General features: G+C 44.9%; 1 protein-coding gene across 5 annotated transcripts in view; it reads left to right on the top strand.

Moving 5' to 3' along the window:
- PHIP (PHIP subunit of CUL4-Ring ligase complex) overlaps window positions 1–6000 on the top strand; it is a 117567-nt gene that overhangs the window by 15798 nt on the left and 95769 nt on the right. The gene's annotated exons all lie outside the window — the stretch shown is intronic.

Genomic DNA, 6000 nt, shown 5'->3' with positions numbered 1-6000 from the left:
CCCCCCCTTTCCCTTCTTCCCCCCCCCCTTTCCCTTTCTTCCCCCCCCCCCTTTCCCCTTTCTTCCCCCCCCCCTTTCCCCTTTCTTCCCCCCCCCCTTTCCCTTTCTTCCCCCCCCCCTTCCCTTTCCCCCCCCCCTTTCCCCTTTCTTCCCCCCCCCCCTTTCCCCTTCTTCCCCCCCCCTTTCCCCTTTCTTCCCCCCCCCCTTCCCCCTTCTTCCCCCCCCTTTCCCCTTTCTTCCCCCCCCCTTTCCCCTTTCTTCCCCCCCCCCTTTCCCCTTTCTTCCCCCCCCCTTCCCCTTTCTTCCCCCCCCTTTCCCCTTTCTTCCCCCCCCCTTTCCCCTTTCTTCCCCCCCCCTTTCCCCTTTCTTCCCCCCCCCCTTTCCCCTTTCTTCCCCCCCCCCTTTCCCCTTTCTTCCCCCCCCCCCTTTCCCCTTTCTTCCCCCCCCCCCCTTTCCCCTTTCTTCCCCCCCCCCTTTCCCCTTTCTTCCCCCCCCCCCTTTCCCCTTTCTTCCCCCCCCCCTTTCCCCTTTCTTCCCCCCCCCCTTTCCCCTTTCTTCCCCCCCCCCCTTTCCCCTTTCTTCCCCCCCCCCTTTCCCCTTTCTTCCCCCCCCCCTTTCCCCTTTCTTCCCCCCCCCCTTTCCCCTTTCTTCCCCCCCCCCCTTTCCCCTTTCTTCCCCCCCCCCCTTTCCCCTTTCTTCCCCCCCCCCCTTTCCCCTTTCTTCCCCCCCCCCCTTTCCCCTTTCTTCCCCCCCCCCCTTTCCCCTTTCTTCCCCCCCCCCCTTTCCCCTTTCTTCCCCCCCCCCCTTTCCCCTTTCTTCCCCCCCCCCCTTTCCCCTTTCTTCCCCCCCCCCCTTTCCCCTTTCTTCCCCCCCCCCCTTTCCCCTTTCTTCCCCCCCCCCCTTCCCCTTTCTTCCCCCCCCCCCTTTCCCCTTTCTTCCCCCCCCCCCTTTCCCCTTTCTTCCCCTTCTTCTAGTAAAAGGTCCTGAACAACCTGTTGTATTTGACCCTGCTTTCAAAGGAGGATTAGATGATTTTCAGATGTCCCTTCCATCTTGAACCATTCTGTGTAATAAAAGTCAAAGTTCTGGCATTGTATCTGGTGAGAGACATTAAGGGAGCACAAAAAGGGCTTCTACAGGTCTTACCAGCAGCAGAAGCAACAGTAGGGCCTGCTGCTGAATAGGGCAGGGGAACTAGTGCCAAAAGACCATGAAAAAGCTAGTGCTTCAATGCCCTCTTGGCTTGTGTCTTCACGGGTAATACCAGCCTAGGGCCACTCTTGATTACGGTATAAATGTTCCTGGTGGTCAGGAGAGCTTCTTGAGGACTGGAAGAGAACAAATGTCACACTGTCTTGAAGTAGGGCAAGAAGGAGACTGAAGTAAAGGTGGGTCCTTCGTGCCTCAGTCCTTGGGCAAGTGATGAAGTAAATACCTCTGGAAACCAGCATACCAAGGGCAAGAATGTTTGAGGATAGTTGGCATTGATCTGTGAAGGAGAAGTCATGCCTGACTAGTCCGATAGATTTTAAATAAGTGGCTTGGAGGATGAGGGGACAGTAGTGACTGTTGTTTATCCTGACTTCAGCAAGACTTTGTAAACTGGCTCCCATTCTCACTGACAAACTGGTAAGATATGGGCAGAAGTGCTGGGCTCAAAGGGTTGTGATTAGCAGAATGAATTCCAGTGACTGGCACGAGGGCCAGTCACTAATAGTGTACTTCAAGGGTTGATGCTAGAGCCAGCACTGTTCAGCATCTTCACTAATAACCTGGATGATCAAATGGGAAGTTTTGCAGACAATGCAAAACTAGGAGGGGTGATTGATGGATCAAATGGTCTGTGCTGCCATTCAGTGGGGACCTTGACAGGCTGGAGAAATGGGTCAACAGGAATCTGATGAAGTTCCACAAAGAGAAGTGCAAAAGTCTTGCCCCTGCGCAGGAGTAATGTCACGCACCACTGGACATTGGGGGCTGACTGGCTGGAAAGCAGCTTTGTAGAAAATGAGCTCACTGCTCTGGTGTTGAACATGCCAGACATTGAGTCTACAATGTGCCCTTGGATACAAAACCCAAGCAACATCCTGTGCTGCTGGAAGCGGTGCATTGCTGTTAGATTAAGGGTGTTCCTTTCCCTCTACTAAGCACAGGTGAGATCACACCTGAAGTGCTGGATCTGGCTCTGGGCTCCTCAGAACAAGAAATACATGGACAGACTGGAGCTAGTCTAGCAAAGGACCAGGAGGATGATGAAGGGATTGAGGTATCTGTCATCCAAGGAGAAGCCAAGAGAGCTGAGATTGTTTAGCCTTGAGAAGAGAAAGCATGGGGGCGGGGTCATCAGTGGGTGTAACTACCTGAATGGGAGGGTGTTATGAAAATGGAGCCAGACTCTTCTCATTCATACCTACTGACAGAACAGAGGCCATGAACACAAATTGAATAGAGGAACTTCAATTTGAACATAAGAAAATGCCTTTTGGGAGTCGTCAGAGCTCTGACACAGGTTGCCCAGAGAGGTTGCAAAGTCTCCATCCTTGCAGATATTCAAAACCTGACTGGATACAGCCGTGAGTGACCTGCTCTAGCTGACCATGCTTGAGCAGTGGGGTTGGGCTACATGATCTCTAGAGGTTCCTTCTCACCTCAACCATTCCGTGGTTCTGTGACAGCAGACTATTTCAGTCTTTGAGGCTGGTCATATTGTGGGAAGATGAGCCCAGTTACTTAAAACCTAGAAGCCAATTAATTTTATTTGGAACCAACTGGTAAATAATAGCATTTTAAATTATAAAATCTATGGCAAAGTGTTCTCCATGTTCAAAACATCAACAAAACACATGGCTTTCATAGGCATTGGTTGTTACTGATCAGTCAGCTTGTTTTTAAGAAGAATCCTGATTTTGAAACCAAAATGTCATTTGGAAGGAACTGGTGGATTATCATGCTGTGTTGTACAACCACTTACTAACATCTGCTTTTTTTGGTTGTTTTTAATTTATTTGTGTATTTTAAAGCAGGGTCTTATGTGTGAGTAGCAGACAGGCGTGTAAAGCTAAGTTGATGATAATTTCCTCGGTTGGTCAGGCATTGGATGGGAGTTTTTTCTGTGCAATGTCTACTTCACAGTGCCCTTCCAGCAAGCAGCAGTCAATCTCTGTTCTTTCTTCCTTTCCACCCTTCTTTTCTTCACGTTGATTGGCTTGCTGTAAGGCCTAACCAGCGCTATCTAACCCTTTCTGGGATAAAGTCTCATCCTCCTGCCTTCTCTTACTATGTATGGTTTGTGGCTCCCACTGCAGCTGTTTACCTGCTTATACCTTACCCTGTAATGAATACCTTTGTTCATACTGACTCATTTGTGTGAGGCCAAGCAAAATTTAAGCAAACACAGAAAACTGCTAATGTGGCTAAAATAAGAGAAATATGAGACTTGCTGTCACAGGGTTTTCTAAAATCACTTTTTTCCACATGCAGTTAAAATCAAGCTAAAATAGAGTAATGACCACGTAAGGCCTGACAAGCGTTGGTGGTAGGTATGGGTAACAATCACTGTAAAACCAAAGGCCAATAATTAGTATATAGGTGTTATTACTATTAATGGTTGGTAGCCTTTCTCACCTTGGCTTGCACCAGAAAAATCAATTTTATTGTTTGGCTGCAGGAATTTATTTTTGAGAGACAGTTTTTACCTGTACTTGGGAGGAAAAAATTATATGTGACTGGGCTAGCAAAATGTGCAGATGACACACTGAACTTGTCAGTGTTTGGAATAAAAAGTGGTAATAGGTCAGTTAAAGAAATCAAGCTGGATCACTTGGCAAAGTCAGTGAGAGTATATATAAATAAAATGGAAGGGCGTATTGAAGAACAATGGTGGATGTGAGAATTTAGTTTAAAACAACAATCAAAAAAATCAGTCTGAGAAGTATTTTTAAAAAAATTAAATGTTTATGGACAGTGTTCAAATGTGCAGGAGATTGATTCTTCCCCTTCCCTGCTGCCAACTGTGTGATTTTAGTAAAATATTTTCTTACAGTGGAATGTAAGTTTGTAATACTGATTCCTTCCATGTCAAATCACTTTTTAATTAATTTTATTTTTAACCAGTTTTGGGTTTTTTGTATGTTTTTAAGTTTTGATCAAGGCCAAAGAGTGAGATTGATTCCCAGGGTGGGGTTTTTTTGGTATCGCAGTGTTGCCTCATATTTCCTCTGCTAGGTTGATAGTTACGGAAGAAGGGGTCTTCTCATGTGTTGAGTTTCCCAGGGATATGTAAACTAGTAGCAAGCTGCCTGTTACCACTTTACACCAGCGAGAATATCATCAGGAATACTGGCTTAGGTTCTGTTAAACTTCATGTTCTTCAGTGATTTAAAAAAACCCAAACAAACAACAACAAACCCACCCACCCACCCCCCGAAAACACCCCCCAAACTTGAAATTGATCTCAAGTACTTTAAAAGGTTTTTTCATAACTCCAGATGTATATTAAAAATTACATGCTTACATGAAGTCACTGGTTGTTTTAACCTAAAGAGTCTGCTTATACTTTTGGTTTATTGACAGAACATCTCTGCAAATTAAACTTCTGGTTAAAGTTTTTTCCCTTTTTGTGAGCTATGGTTTTGTCATTGCTAGCAGCTGATTTCCAACAACCATCTCTATTTTACATTAAGAGCAAAGAAAAGGTAACTTCTGAGTCGGTTGAGGTTATTGTGTAAGCTCACTTCACTATTGTGACAAAGACCTTCTGTGTTCTGTTTGTGTGTGTTTGGTGTTTTTTTTTTTTTTTTTTTTTTTTTTTGAGGGGGTGTGAGGGGTTTTTTTGTTGTTTTGGGTTTTTTTAACTGTAGGATGATTTGTCAGAAACCAAAACTAGATTTATCTTGTGACTGAACTAATCTCAGTTTCCTGCTGTTCTAAATTAGACTGTTGGCAAGGAAGAGCTTTGTCATAAGGCACGTGCAACTGCATTTTTTTTCTTGTATAAGGGGAGAATGAAGAGGGTATGATAGTAGAGCCTTAAGGGAGTAGTGGCACATTGACTAAAAGTGCCTTGCTCCACAGCTAATGATCTTTTTCCTTCACAAACTGTCTCAAACTAGGAGAACTTCCTTGAGTCCTTGGGCTATGCAGGCAGTTAACTGAAATGTTTCAGGGCTGTTCTTATGGCCTGAGTCCAGTGGGCTTGGCAGTTGTCCATACCACTAAGTGCTTTTGCTCCTTATAGAGTAGCTACAATCTAGGTTGCATATTTAATGTAGTTTGACCTGTGCTGACTCATGAATCAGTGTTTGGTTGGTCTGGACCAAAACCAAGCAGTGCGAAGTGTGTAGCTGTTTCACACGTGCTAGGGAGTGAACGGGGTTCAGTGCCCAGACCCCTGCCCTGGTCCTGCTCAGTTCACTAGTATAGGCATAGCCTTGGTCATGTGTAGAAGAAAGAATAGCTAACCAGAGTAGTAATGACAGTGTCTTGTTTTTCATGTATCTGTAGTGCTGTGGACATTGTTGGGCATTTATGATTTTACTTTTCATGTATTCAGGAGCTGGAGATCTGAATTTACCCGGTTTATCCAAATTATGTGGAATATAAAATGTATCGCAATTGCCGTTCTTTGATCTAATGACTATACGAGGAGCTGTTTGACTAATGTCTATGTATCCATGCATGTAAGCATTATACTCTGTTGCTTTATCATTGCACGGGTGGCAGTTTAAAATTAATAACACTGAGTTTTATTTTTTTACTAGAGTTCTTGATGGAAGATTTCCATCTCATTAAAACAAAGTAGATTCCTGCTCCTGGACCTTCTTAGTTTTTAAACTTTGAAAAAAAAACCCCAAACTCTTTGAACAAAGTTCTGTTAGTCAAAATCGGATTTTTCTGTAAAGTTTTGGTAAATTTGCATGTAAATTTTTGGGTGGGTTGGTTGGTTTGTTTAGCTGTAGTGGGTAGCAATATTCTTCAAAAAATAAATTGTCTTGCAAGTGG

This window comes from Athene noctua, chromosome 1 (genome assembly GCF_965140245.1).
Source record: "Athene noctua chromosome 1, bAthNoc1.hap1.1, whole genome shotgun sequence".
In the NCBI taxonomy this organism is placed as follows: domain Eukaryota; kingdom Metazoa; phylum Chordata; class Aves; order Strigiformes; family Strigidae; genus Athene; species Athene noctua.
The sequence above is the reverse complement of the archived record's forward strand: the minus strand, read 5'-3'. Positions and strand labels throughout refer to the sequence as shown.